Genomic DNA, 15,350 nt, shown 5'->3' with positions numbered 1-15,350 from the left:
TAGGTTCTTTTCTTTCTCCCCAAGTAAGAGCTTGATTTCCTTAATAAAAATAAGCTAACTTCTCCAATACTGGCGGTGAAGGAAGGCTTCAAATATCACATGGGATATACTTGTGCCAAAAATTATTTATTGTTTACCTGAAATTCAAATTTAACAACGGATCTTACATTTTCTCTGGTAAACCATAACTAGGAGGGCAAGGAAAACTGGAGGGGGTGACGGGGTCTATGTGCGAAGGAGGCAGAGGAAAATACAGACACTGTGGGCAGGCTGATGTCCACTTGGTGACATAGGCAGAATCCCTGTGAACCGATGATTTTAGTATGTGGAGCAGCTCTCGCTGTTGCTGGGCTTGAAGGCAGGACTCTGCGTCGTCGTGAGCTGGTGGGTTTGGGTTTTCTTTGCTTTCCTGCTTAGAGAGAGCGCCCGGTGGAGGTCTCTATCACCCCACCATCCTCAGAGAGCAAGACTCCTCATTCACTCCTACCCAGATCTGTTTGTTCTTTGAAGCGCCTTCTGAGGAAAGGAACATTGAGGGAGAAAGAAGAGATATGCAGCAAAATGCCTAAAGTATAACCTAATCTGGGCCAAATGTAGCCCACAGGATCCTAAAAATGAGACACGTGGGCACCTAGCCTCTAATTACACAGTAAGAATGACGCAGATTGGCCACAGCTCGAGGTTGCCAGAGAGTATCCAAAACCAGACGTTTCTTTTCTTATGGGAAATGAGGAAGCAGTCACTTTGGAGATGGTGGGGTGGAGAGAAAGCAGTATTCTTGTCAGTATGGACATGCTGTTTTGTTTCTACCTACCTAATATAGTTGTTGTGAGGTTTAAAGGATCCAAAATGGTCCGTATGTGGTAAAATGAAATCAAAACAAAGGAACTCAACATCACTAGTTATTAGGAAAAATGCAAATTAAAACCACGATACCACCCACCACCTACTTTCTAGGATGACAGAGATTAAATTACAAAACAAAACAAAAATCTGACAACACCAGGCTCTAGCTAGGTTGTAGAGGGTGTAGGTCAACGATGCTACAATGGTACAGTCACTTTGGAAAGCAGTTTGGCGGTTTCTTACAAAGTTAAACATGCATTCACCATAGTACCCAGAAATCGCGCTCCTGGTGTTAAACTTGTTCATTCCAAGAGAAACAAAAGCATGTGTCCGCGCAAAGCCCTTTATGCTAATTTTTAAAACGGCTTTATTCTTAATAGCCCAACAACTGGAAACAACCAAATTTTGTGAACTGGTAAATGAACAGACTGTCGTACATATCAACTATGGAATACTACTCAGCAATAAAAAGGAGCAAAGCTACTGATGCATGCAAATCATAGTGAAATTGCAAAAGCATTATGAAAGTAAAGAAGCCAGACTCAAAGGCTACATGCTCTGCGATTCCATTTACATGACACTTTGAAAAGGCCAAAACAATGACAGGGACAGAAAGTAGATCAACGTGGTGGGGATTTTTCTACCAAAGGGTATGGGGGAAGCTGGGGCATGATGAAACCGATACCCTGATTGTGTGTGGTTACACAGTTGCGCAGATTTGTCAAAACTCACTGAACTGTACATTTAAAAAGGATGATTTCACTCTATCTAAATTAACTCACTAAACCTGACTTTAAAGAAGCCCTAAGGTATTTTTATTAAGATATTATTGTCACTTATGTTCATGTGAGCTAATATTTGAGTATTTAATATGTGCCAGCCACTATGCTATACATTTTGTATATATGTATGTATATATACATATATATGTATATATACATGTATATATACACATGTCCTTGACATGTATATATATGTATATATATACATATACATATACATACACACACACACACACACACACACACACACATATATATGGTTAGAGGGTTATTAGATGAAGAAACTAAGGCTCAAAGAGGTTAAGAAACTTGCTCAAGTCCATAGAGGTGCTAAGAGGAGCTCAAGAGCTGAAGTTTGAACCCAGGTACATCTAATTCCAGAACCATCACATCTTCCTGCCCTAGTCCAACATGTCAGCATAATCAACTCTCATATGTCTAGTTAGGACTTCTCAGCCTTGGCACAACTGACATCTGGATGCGGTTTTGTTTTGGAGGGCTGTTCTGTGCATTGTAGGATGTTTAGCAGTATCCCTGGTCTCTACCCACTAGCTGCCAGTAGTACCCCCTCAGTTGTAACAGCCAAAAATATCTCCAGACATGGCCAAATGTACCCTGGTGGCAAAGTTTCCCCTACCCCATCCCAACTCCCCATTGAAAACACTGAGATTTCAGTGAGACTGTCCCAAAGAGAGTCCTGTGTGGAGCCCCTGGGAATGTTGAAGATTCAGAGAAGATATCTGGCATGTTTTGGTAGCTGGGGCTTAGACTTAAGTGAAGAATTTAGGCAGTAGTAAATCCTCAAAAGGTAATTAATTCTACCTAAAGCTCATATGATGAAATACATATGGAGATGAACATAGGAACACCAAGATGAAACTGAAGTTTCATGACAAATATTTATGTCAAAATGCATGGTTTCCTTCCTATGCAGTCATCCTGGGAAGGTTTATGCTTGGGCCAGAAGTGCCCCACTATCTAGGTTGGTGCTGAGGCTGCCTTTGAGAACCGCCTCTGCTTTGAAATCTCTACTTATGCCAAGTCTTCATCTTTTGGAAACAACTAGCAGTTACTAAAGATGGTGGATAAGGTGAGTAATCAACCTGGGTGATTATGTTTTTTCTCAAAAAGAAGATGTGACCACAGAAGAACTCTGTGGCCTATCACCATATATAAAAATTAACTCAAAATGGATCAACAACCCAAATGTAAGAGCTAAAACATATAGTTTTATAGCTAAAACTCTTCAAAAACATAGGTGTAAATTCTTGTGACCTTATATTAGGCAATGTTTTTAAAACTATCACACCAAAAGCACAAGCAATTCAAAAAAATAGATAATTTGGATTTCATCAAAATTAAAAGCTTTTGCGCTTCAAATAGCACTATCAAGAAAGTAAAAAGACAATCCACTGAATGGAAGATATTTGCAAGTCACATATCTGATAAAGGATTAATATCTAGTATATATAAAGAACCCTTACCCTGCAACAATAAAAAGACAAATACTCCAATTTTAATTTTTTTTAATGTTAATTTATTATTTTGAGAGAGAGAGAGAAAGAGAGCACGAGCAGGGGAGGGGCAGAGAGAGGGAGACACAGAATCTGAAGCAGGCTCCAGGCTCTGAGCTGTCAGCACAGAGCCCTATGTGGAGCTCAAACCCACCAACTGTGAGATCATGACCTGAGTCAAAGACACCTAACTGACTGAGCCACCCAGCCACCCCACAAATACTCTGATTTTAAAATGGGCAAAGGAAACACACATTTCTTCAAAGAAGATATGCAAGTGGAAAATAAGCATGTGAAAAGATGCTCAACATTATTAGTTGTCAAGGACATGCAAATTAAAACCACAATGAGATACCATATCATCATACCCACTAGGATGGCTACACCAAATGTTGACAAAGATATGGAACAATTGGAGCCTTCATACATTGTTGATGGGAATGTAAAATAGTGCTGCTGCTGTAGAAAAGAATTTGACAATTCCTCAAAAAGTTAAACATAGAGTTAACATATGACTCAGCAATTTTTTTCAAATCAAAAAAAATTTTTAATGTTTATTCATTTTTGAAAGACACAGTGAAGCAAAGGGTGGGGGCAGAGAGAGAGGGAGACACAGAATCGGAAGCAGGCTCCAGGCTCTGAGCTGTCATCACAGAATCTGATGTGGGGCTCGTGCCCATGAACCACAAGATCATGACATGAGCTGAAATCATGACACTTAACCAACTGAACCACCCAAGCTCCCCATGACTCAGCAATTTGATTCTTAGATGTATAACCAAGAGAAATGAGAACACATGTCCACAACAAAAACTTGTACAGGAATGTTCATAGCAACAATATTAATAGTAGCAAAAATATGGGAACAACCCAAAAGTCTGCCAACTGATGAATGGATAAACAAATTGTGATACACTCATCCCATGGACTATTATTTAGCCATAAAAAGGAATAAAGTACTGTTACATGTTATAACATGGATGAGCCTTGAAAATATTATATGATTCCACTTATATGAAATGTCCAGCTGGAATAGCCAAATTCGTAGAGGCAGAAAGCAGATTAGTGGTCCCTGGGGATTGGAAGGAAGGGGTAGAGGGGAATGACTGCTAATGCGTATAGGGCTTTCTGTATGGGGTGATGAAACATTCTGGATTAGAAGTGGTGATGGTTGCACAACTTTGTGAATGCACCAAAAAACTGAATTATACACTTTAAAAGGGTGAATTTTGTGGTGAGTGAATTTTATCTCAATTATTTATTTCCTCAATAGTTTAAAAAAATAACTCTGTAAGGTGACTATTATCTCTGTTTTACATAAAAGAAAACTCAGGTTCAGAGGCAACAAATTATTCTAAGTTGCTGAATAAAATGTGAAAATTTGCCTTCGCACCTCCAAGCTCTAGCAAACTAGAAGCAGTATTTGCTTCTCAGTCCTTTTTTTATGTAGTCATGTGTGTGTGTGTGTGATATAAATGTAATATAAATCATGTTATACTTATTGTTCTACACCTTGCTGGTTATTTTTATTTTATGTTTTACTTTAGTTATCAATCCATGCATATATGGACACTATATATACAGAGAGAGACAGAGACAAAGACAGAGAGACAGAGACAATGAGAGAAAGGAGTTCTTAGTATTCATAGAATGAACATGCCAGAATTTCTTTAATTACTTCCTCTCTTGGTGGATATTTCAGCCCATCTATTCTGTAAACAGTGTGTTTATTCCCCAGAGTTTCACCGTTTTAGCCCACTACTCTTCTCACTCCTACCCACTCTCCCTGGATTATCTCTCCTTCACTCTCATGTTACCCCCTATCCAATGACATCTCCCCAGTACCTCCATTAGATAAGAGGGTGCCACCGTAGATTGTGTACTTTTGAGGTCCCTGCACATGCAAACATACACAGTGTAAGTTGATTGAGGACTACCTAGGCACCACTGTCATTCAGGATCCAGTACAGGTACAACGTGACCCATGTGTTGAAACATCCCCTATACCAACTAGTGCTGTTCAGGTCCCTGGGGAAATACTTCTCCTCATCTCTTGCCCTGTGTCCCCCCCCCCCCCAAAAAAAAGCAACTGCCTCCAAATTTATGTTTCTGACATTGGAGATGGATACTGCTTCTGAGTTCAGAGAGGATTTGAGCAGAGTAAGTATTTAGACAATTAACTTGTCAACTCCTTCTTAGACTGTGTAATAGATTATTGCATAACAAAGTGTTTCCCAGTAGTGCTGAACATCATTTTCTTGCTTCTTTTCACATTCTAAACTGTAATTCTCTTGGTATTCACAATAGTTGCACAGAGTGATGGAGGAACATTATACTATATTAAACAATATTATTGTTAATCATACAAACTAGTTAATAGGATTATTTTAAATTTGTGTGTATGGTAAGGTCTAGGCATACATAAGTGAAGCTATGGAAATAACCAACCAGATGGCTTGTGGTAAATTGTTTGCAAAGACAGCTGTCAATAATTCTTCCCATCCCTGTCCACTCATGCCATTTCTCCCATCAAGAACTAGAGATTGGGGCACCAGGCTGGCTCAGTCAGTGGAGCATATGACTCTTGGTCTCAGGGTTATGAGTTCAAGCCCCATGTTGGGCATGGAGCCTAGTTAAAAAAAAAAAAAAGTAGGGTCTATTTCTCTCCATTTGAATCTGGGATGACTTTATCACTTGCCTTGACCAGTAGATTGGGACAGAAGTGGCTGAGTCATTTCAGGGGCTGAGCCTTAGGCCTAGCAGCTTTCTGCTTTCCTGCTAGGATCCAGCCATAATGCAAGGAAGCCACATTCATTCAGACTACTGAATGATGAGAAAACCATGTAGAGAGAGAGAGAGAGATCCTAACCTCCTAGCTATTCCCTCAAAGGCCCCAGACATGTGAATGAGGTCATCTTAGACCTCCTAGCTCCCACTGAGCCACCCCATGACTACAGTCTCATGAATGAGCCCAAGGGAGACTGGTGGAACCGGCAGCCAACACATAGAATAAGAAATTAATGGATCATTATTTTTAACCACTAAGTTTTGAGGTACTTTGTCATGCAGCAAAAGGTAACTAAAATCTGAACATCGCTAGAGTTGAGAATAATTCTATCTTAATAACAATATTCAGTAAGATTTAAATTGTCAGAAAATTAAAGCTTTCAAATTTAAATAGTTTTGATTTAAATGGTTGATACTAATTATAATTTGTATTTTGCTTTTTAATTATAACAGTTTTGAATAGTTTAGAAGAAAATAACTTTGAAAAACTTACATGAAAGATAATTTTTGAATCCTTACATTTCTTTGATTTATATTTTTCATGACAATTTATTTAAAATTTTGTGTACTTTTAGTAGTTACATTTATTTTGTTAGCACTTTGAATCACTGTTATCCACTGAATACAAATTATGTGAAAATCTTCATTATAACATTACTGAAAATTTTGCTGAAATGAAGGCATGAAAAAATAAATTTCATGGAGTAAATAAACAGCAATTCATGCATTATGTGTATATTTTGTGACTCATCCAACTGCCAACCCATCAAGAGAACTCCCAAGGTGTCTTTGTCATTTTGCCAGTGTTCAGTCATATCAAAGCCATTGCTTTATGCATAATTTAAAATTTTCATCATTATGTAGATATGTGTATCAAGGTAAATGGAGACAGTATTTTTACAGTAAGTTAGTTTGATTTATAACTCTTTAATATTTAGTTCTATGTTGTATGGTAACTTGTACTCTTGTCTCAGGCCCTGCAAATGTTAGGGACAGACTTGTCTCTGTCATGGCCTGTCCTTCAACCACCTGACACATATTTGTCTACTAGATAGTCCCACCTGTTTGCCTAAAAGAACTTCAGAATCCATCTTGTCCAAAACTAAATTCACTATCTTTCTCTACCATACCTCCTTCTTCTTCTGGTGATTTCTCTGTCAGTCACCCAAGCTAGAATCCCAGACGACATCCTGGGTTTCTGCACCCTGTTACTCTCCCTTAACTTTCTAAATAATTCTGTCATCTGCCCCAGTTTGGACCTTGAGAGGCAGTATCACCCTGGACAGTGCTTGCTGCTCAAACTTCAGAGTTATCTGGAGGGTGAGTGTGTTCAAACACAAGTTACTGAGGCTCTACCCTCAGAGTTTCAGATTCACTAGGTCTGGGGTAGGACCTGCTCATTTGCATTTCTAATAAGTTCCTGTCAGCTGTTACTGCTGGTCTGGGGCTGCACTTTGAGACCCATTGGCCTACAGGTTGATCTAAAATTTTACTCTTCTTATGTATCGTGTGACCTTAGGTGAGTTCCTTATTTTCTCCAAGACTGTTTCTTGGTCTATATAATGGTGATAAAGGTCTTACCTTTGAGAGCTGAATTAAATGAGATAATATAGGTAAAGCACTCAATACAATAAGACTGTGCAAGTAAGGGCTTAATAAAAGAAGATGTAAAAGAAGAAGAGAAGGTGGTTATTCAGTCCTTACCATCTTCTCTTGGACTTACTACTGGCCTTCTCCATCCCTTATCGAGCCATCTGCATGATTTGTCTCTGACCACAATCCTATCCTTTCTACTCATGCCTGCCCCAAAACATTTAAATATGTTCAAATCTCCTTCAGTTTTTAAAAAGCCTGTCATCCGGCTTTGACTCCATTCCTTCCTTCAGCCACCCTATCTCTATCCTTTTCTTCATATCTAAGCATCTTGAAATAATTGTTTAGGATGGCTCTCTCTACTTCTTCCATTCAAACTCACTTCTCAGTGTAGTATGGTCTGGACTTTGCTTCCACAGTCCCCTAAGCCAGTTCTTTCTGAAAAAACAAATGGGTCCTCCTTATTGCCAAATCTTCTGGATACTTGATACTCTTCGACACCTAACACTGCAGACACATCTTCTATGGGAGGCAGTTTCAAAAATGGATCCTAGTGATCTCCACCTCCCGGTATTCACTCCCTTTTATAATCCTCTCCCCTGGTGTGTAGACTGAGCCTGGAAACTTTGTTCTAATGAAGAGAGTCAGACAAAAGTGAGATGGGATGATGATGTGGCACTTTTGAGGTTAAGTTATGAAAGACTTGCTTGCACTTTTCCTCTGAATCTTCTTGTTCATTTGCTCTGTTGAAGCAAACTCCCAGGTTGCAAGGTACCTTAGGAGGGTCTGTGTGTGGCCTTCATCCTAACAGCTCTCGGAAAACTGAACCCTGCCAACAATTGGAACAGTTTGCTAACAGTTTGGAAGGGGATCACTTTCCAATCAGGCCTTCAGATGAGCCCACAGCCTTGGCTAACACCTTATTGCAGACTTGTAAGATATCCTAAAACTCTTCGTGACCCACAGGAAGAGTGAGATGTTAAACAGGAATTGTTTTCAGCCACTAAATTTTGGGGTAATTGTTCCACAGCTATAGATAACTTATTTATCTTCCTTCTTAAAACTACTTTCCCATGGACTTTTACAACCCCTGGTTTTCCTCCCTGTTTCCTCTTTATCTCTGCTCCCTGGGTTCTTCTGACTATGCTCTCTTACCTCCTACTGTTTCTCAAAGTTCTTCTCTTCTTCTCTACATACATTTTCTTGCCCGTGACACCCATTCATATGCCATCCATAATCAAGTGATCCTCAAATTTATAATCCAGTGACCCTCTTTTAAGCAGCAGACCCATAAATGCAACTGTGTAAAGGTCTTTCTCACCTAGGTGTTGGTCTCAAAGACACTCAGACTCAGCATGTCCCAAACAGAACTTGTTGTTTCCCACCAAAGCCCTCAACTTCCTATGTTTCCTGCCTCAGTGAGCCACCTGATGGTTGGTCAAACCAGATGGTTGCAGTTGGTCAAACCAGAAAACTAAGAGTCATCTTTCATTTCTTTATTTAACAAATATTTAAAGAAACTTTTTTTAACTGTTTATTTATTTTTGAGAAATAGAGCACAAGTGGGGGAGGGGCAGAGAGAGATCAGGAGACACAGAATCCAAAGCCAGCTCCAGGCTCTGAGCTGTCAGCACAGAGCCCAATGCAGGGCTCAAACCCACAAACCGTGAGATCATGACTTGAGCCAAAGTCGACCGCTTAACCGACTGAGCCACCCAGGCGCCCCTATTTAACAAGTATTTATGGGGCACCTACAGTGTGCCAAGCAGTGTTGTAGGCTCTAGGAGAGTTTACAATCTTGTGGGGAGACAGACAATGAAGATAATAAATAAATTATGTACCGTGTTAGAGTGAGATATATATCACAATAAATGCTATTGGGGGAAACTGAGCAGGCAGAGCAATGAATTTCATGGAGAGTGAATTCGTGGTATTAGATGGGGTGGTCAGAGTAGGTCTCACAAAGAAGGAGACACCTGCAGGTATGAGGACTGTGCTATGTGAGTACTGGGGAAAAGAGCATTTCAGGAAGAGAGGACAGCTAGTTCAAAGGCTTTGGCTGGGAATTTAACTGGGGCTTTGAGGAACAGCAAGGTGGCCAGTGTGGCTGGAATAGAGAGAACGAGGGGGAGATGATTAGAAATGAGGTCAGTGAGATACCCAGCCCAGATCATGTACAGCCTTATTGCCATTGTAAGGATGTGGGGTTTTTCTCTGAGTACCATAGGAAGCCGTGGGAGGGTTTGAGTGCAGAAATCCCATGGTCAGTCTGGTTGCTATGTTTAGAATAGGCTATTGAGAAATTGTTCCTCTTCTTTTTATCTCTCAGCCCTTAAATCTATTTTGCACACTAAGCCCGCGTATTTTATCTCTTAAATATAACTTGAACCCATCTGTTTCTCTTAATTTCTATTGTTACTCCTTAAGTTGAGCCAACCACATCTCTTGTTCGTTCATTCAAAGAATACTTTTTGAGCAGCTACTATGTTCCAGGCACTGTTCCTATTCTTGGGACACAGCAGTGAGAGACAGCCTGTATGGAGCTTACATTTCTCCCCTTGGATGTATTGCCTTTAAAAGTTTACCACCTCTTAAAGCGTCTTATGTACGTACTTGGTTACTCCCTTGTTGTGTCCTTTCCTCAGCAACATGTCAACCTTGTGAGATCAAGGACATTGTCTGTCGTGTTCACCAACTGTATTCTCAGTGCCTAGGACTGCACCTTGCATACAATACGTGTTTGGTACATACTAGTTGAATGACACTTTGTCGGTCTATGTGCATTGTGTTATATGCGATGCCGTCTGGTATTCTTTATTCTATCCCATTATGTTAAACTGAAAAATCCCTGCCCCTTACAACTGCCCCATGCCCCATCAACCCTCAGTTTGTTCTCAGTATTTAAGAGTCTCTTATGGTTTGCCTCCTTTCCTCTCTGTAACTTTCCACTCCCCCTTCCCCTCCCCCCTGGTCTTCTGTTAAGTTTCTCAGGATCCACATATGAGTGAAAACATATGGTATCTGTCTTTCTCTGCCTGGCTTATTTCACTTAGCATAATGCTCTCCAGTTTTATCCACATGGCTACAAATGGCCAGATTTCATTCTTTCTCATTGCTAAGTAGTATTCCATTGTATATATAAACCACATCTTCTTTATGCATTCATCAGTTGATGGACAACTTTAAACTTGGTTTCAGAATCTGGACTTTAACTGGAAGTTCTACAAACGCTACTCTTGCATTCTCTACAACCAGTCTTCTTCCCAACTTGGAAGTCGTGTCAGGTTACTTCCCTGCATGAAATCTTTCCATGGAACTCTGTTGGTCTTAGACTGTTTTCCCCAAACACCAGTCGCTTATGGTTGCTAGTGTACCAACTATCATATAATAATGCATTTAATATTTTTGTTTACAAATTGAATTACTTTTTCTCACTCAGCCTCATCTCAAGTGGTAACCTAAGAGAAATAATATATCAGATCAATGGGTTATATATTTTTCTAATGTATATTAAATCCATTAACTGCCCAAATAAAAAATGCTGGTTTGTGTACCATCTAAACTTCTGTTGCTTACCACCCAGCCACACTCTGGGGAAACCTGCTCTCAGGACAAAGGGCAGATGCCGTGGCTTGGCCTTCGAGGCACTTCGGAGCTTACTGGTGCTTTCCACTAGTGCAGTCTCTCTTTCTCTCTACCACTTCCTGCACTCATTCATTCTGAATAACTGGCCGGTCCCTGAATTCACTGAGTTCTCTCTGGCTCTAGGACTTTGTACTGCCATCTGCTTCCTCTTTTCTGAGCTCCACCAGCACCCCCACCTCACCCCCTTTCAGGTCTAGCATAAATGTCACCTTGGGGAAGCTGGTGGGTCTGGGATCCCCTGCTTACCCCGTCTCAGAATGCATCCCCTGAAGCAAAGTGGCTTCTTCATATCTTGTACTCCAACTGAAGACTGCAAGTCCTTTTGGGGAGGAAGAGTATCTTATTTACCGTAGTATTTCTGGTTTTAAGTATAGTACCAGACATTCAGTAGCAATTTGGTTAATGAATAAAAAAAAAAAAAGTACGGATTTCTCAAGGAAACGAATGCCACTAACACTCAGCACATTGTCTGACACATAGTAGTCACTCAGAAAACATCTTTGAGGGGCTGAAAACAGTGAGGGCTGCTCCTTGACCTAGGGACATTACCTTTTGTTTCATTATTTGAGAGGTAGTCTCAAATTCTAATGTCTTTGCTCCACATGACATGATTCTCTTCTCTCTGCCCAGGAAGAGGTCAGAAATGAGGTAAAATGTCTATCTGTGGCCTAAGAGGCTTTTGGTCCCTTGGTAAACTAGTGTATACTGACAGAGGGTGGGGTTTGTGGGGGTACATATCTGTATGAAGTGTGAAGTAGCTATAATGTAAATAGTAAACATTTGCATTAATATTAAAAAAATTTTAATGTTTATTTATTTTTGACAGAGACAGAGACAGAGCATGAGTGGGGGAGGGGCAGAGAGAGAGGGAGACACAGAATCTGAAGCAGCCTCCAGGCTCTGAGCTGTCAGCACAGAGCCTGATGCGGGGCTCAAACTCACGGCCTGTGAGATCATGACCTGAGCTGAAGTTGGACACTTAACTGAGTGAGCCACCGAGGTGCCCCAACATTTGAATTAATATTAAAATCCATACTCCATGCATGTTTTCAGTACATTTAATGTTATTTTATTACATATAGTTTCCCCCACTATCTGAAAGTAGAGCATTCCTTTGAAAACTGATGTAAGCTGAAATGGCATGCAGCAAAGAAACAATTACCGTGAATGCATATGAAAAAATGTTTGAGCATTTCCAGACCCCTAACATGACTTCTCTTAGGCTTTTCTGAAACCTTAGGACACAGCTTGCTAATGAATATGCAGGATAAATCAAGATAAAGCACAGAGAGATGCTCACAGATGACACAGTTCGGAACTGTGACAGCTAGATACTGAGAGGCTGAGTGTGGTTCCCGGAGAAGGAGCTTGGGGGGGGGGGTCACCCTCACTGCTCCGGGTGCATGCTGCCTCTATGACATCTTCCTGCAGAACAAATGCTGAACATTTTGGTAAAAAATCCTTTTTTTTTTTTTTTTTTTTTTGGTAAAAGTGAAAATTCTCTTGGGATTTCTTTCCATCACTGAAAACAGGTACTAATGTAGGCCTTTCATAAAAGTGAAGAGGTATAACATGAACTTTGAAAAAGCACAGGTTACCTGTATCCAGAGTTTGATGCCATTATCCCTATTTTCTGAGATTCTACAACCTATGCAATGTTGAAGACTGATAGTTAAAAAAAAAAGGGTGCTTGGGTGGGTGGTTCAGTTGGTTAAGTGTCCAACTCTTGATTTCAGCTCAGGTCAGGCGGGATCAAGTGTTTTGTGAGATTGAGCCCTTGCTTTGGGCTCTGTGCTGACAGTGCAGAGTGTGCTTGGGATTCTGTCTCTCTCTCTCTTTTTCTCTCTCTCTCTCTGACCCTCCCCCACTTGCCACACACAGGCGCTTTCTCACTCTCTCAAAATAAATAAACATTTAAAATAAAAGACTGATAGTAACAATGTTTCTTACAACAATGTGTGCCATAGGTAATAAAGGTTTTACAGCAACTAAATTCTGCTCAAAGATTTTTATTTCTCTTTTCTGTAATGACTCCACTATCTGGCATCTTGGGGACTATGGTATTTGGTATAAATGGAACTTCCAAATAACTGATGTTGTCTTGTAAAACAACCAAAACATTAAAAAACAAAAAAGATGGGAACTTTCCCAATATGCTGCACACTTCTCTGGCTTTTGAAACAAAATGCCACAAATATTAACAGAGCCATGCTGACCAGGAGCTCTCCCTTTGGACTCCAGGTATTTGGACACCATATCTGTCCATGCTAGAGGTCTAAGGAGCACACATAGGGACTCGGATGATAGGGCACCTGGGGCTAAAGAGGTGATAACTTTAGCTCTGATGCTGAAACATTTTCTTACAAACAAAAGTAAACCCCAATCGACTGATTTGAGCCATTCCCTTTCCCCTTTTTTCATAAGGGAAACATAAACCTTACATAGCTAAATAATTTCCTTCAGCAAAGTGTAAAATGGTTGACTTTATAAAATGTCAATTAGCGAATGAAACGATAAAAGTCTCTTCCCACCAGAAAATGATCTACTTTATCACCGATGCCGTCGTTTTTCTGTTCACCATCACTGCTATAGAGCACTCTCACCTCATTTTCAACTTGCATTTGTTCTTCATCTTTACTTGTTCACATTTTGTTCATGCAGTATGGAGAATTATTCTGCAACCATTTCAAGCTGTGTATGTGTGTGTGTGCACGTGTGTATGTGAGTTGGAAAGGATTTGCTTCAAAGCTTACACTTTTTTATCAGGAAATAAACGCTTCTTAAAATGTGAAAGTCCTGCATACTGTTTGATATTCGTACAGAATTTCACATGTACATTTTAAGATGTATGAACAGAATGGAAACCATTGTTTTGGTATCAGACTGATATGCTAGTCCATAGGCTTCCTTGGTGAGGGAGCCCAGAGCACCCTCTGTATACCTCTGTGTTATCACAGCATGTTATGCTGAAATTATATCATTTATGTGTCTCCTCCATTAGTCTAAGAGCTTCTCATGAGCTTAGACCATGTCCTAGCCTTCTCTGAACCCCAGCGCTTGTGTTCTTATGTAGCAGCATAATCTTCAGGAAAGTGTAAAATGGAGACCTTTATGAACAATCAATTGGCAAATGAGAAGGTAACACAGCCTCCATCCCAGTACTTCATTCTTGTGTTCTTGTGCGTCTTGACTTTTCACTCATGTTTTCCTGTGATGTCGTCCAAATCATAGTTACCTCAGGGCTGATGAACTTTAGTGCAACCTGTACCTTTTTTACCTCCTGTTGAGTCCTGTGAGTTTGTAATAAATGTTTATAGTGAACGTTGGCAGGTAGGAAAATGGTCATTTTTCGGGAAATGAACTCTTTGTGTTGATCTCCACGATTGTTTGGCAACCGGGTAGGTTTTTTGATTTTTGGTTGTTTTAGATTTAATGTACATTTATTCTTAACACATAGAACATACAAAGATTTTATACTGAATAAATGATATTCATTAAGCCCCCCCAAAAAAGGGAAGAAGGAATTTACATCAAGTTTTAGCTACATTGTTTGAAATACAAATATGCAGTTTTTGTTTTTTGTTTTGAGAGAGGGAGAGAGCACACTTGAGCAGGAGAGGGGCAGGAGGAGAGAGGGAGAGAATCTCAAGCAGGCTCCACACGCAGTGTGAAGCCCAACATGGGGCTTGATCCCATGACCCTGGGATAATGACCTGAGCGGAAATCGAGAGTCAGACACTTAACTGACTGAGCTACCCAGGCATGCCTAAATATGCAGATTTGATCACTGAAAAAAATCTCAGTGTGTTTCTTCATCAGGAACTTCAACTGAACCTAGGGCTTTTTTATAACTTGATTAGAAAGAAAACAAAACAAAACAAAAACCCAGAAAAAAAATTCTAAGTTGATTGGCTGCTGAGACAGCAAGGACTTTTTACAGAGCCCTGTACAGCATTGCCCCAGGAAGGGTGATGTCAGGCAAGAGATTAAATAGCTGTGTCTCGCTTTGTGCAGGTCACCCACCAACTTGTTAACTCATCATACTATCAAGGGGTAGCTGAGAAAGGGAACAAACTGTGGGGGTCCAAGGTTATGTGCAACACACAACATCATATACATACACACATGGCAATGCGGCCACTGCAGCTAAAGGTTAAAACCAGTTCTAAGAGGTGATCTCAGG

The 15,350-nt window shown here is 40.2% G+C and overlaps 1 long non-coding RNA gene across 2 annotated transcripts in view; it reads left to right on the top strand.

Annotated features, from left to right (window-relative positions):
- The window catches only part of LOC128315204 (uncharacterized), a 30,894-nt gene extending 22,324 nt beyond the window's left edge, over positions 1 to 8,570 (top strand). For both annotated transcript variants that reach the window (XR_008297710.1, XR_008297709.1), the window contains 2 exons: positions 5,229 to 5,302; positions 8,334 to 8,570. This is a non-coding gene — a long non-coding RNA (uncharacterized LOC128315204). The remainder of the gene's footprint in view (positions 1 to 5,228; positions 5,303 to 8,333) is intronic.
- Positions 8,571 to 15,350: the final 6,780 nt, after the last annotated feature.

Source organism: Acinonyx jubatus, chromosome C2 (genome assembly GCF_027475565.1).
Source record: "Acinonyx jubatus isolate Ajub_Pintada_27869175 chromosome C2, VMU_Ajub_asm_v1.0, whole genome shotgun sequence".
NCBI classification, from domain to species: Eukaryota; Metazoa; Chordata; class Mammalia; order Carnivora; family Felidae; genus Acinonyx; species Acinonyx jubatus.
The sequence above is the reverse complement of the archived record's forward strand: the minus strand, read 5'-3'. Positions and strand labels throughout refer to the sequence as shown.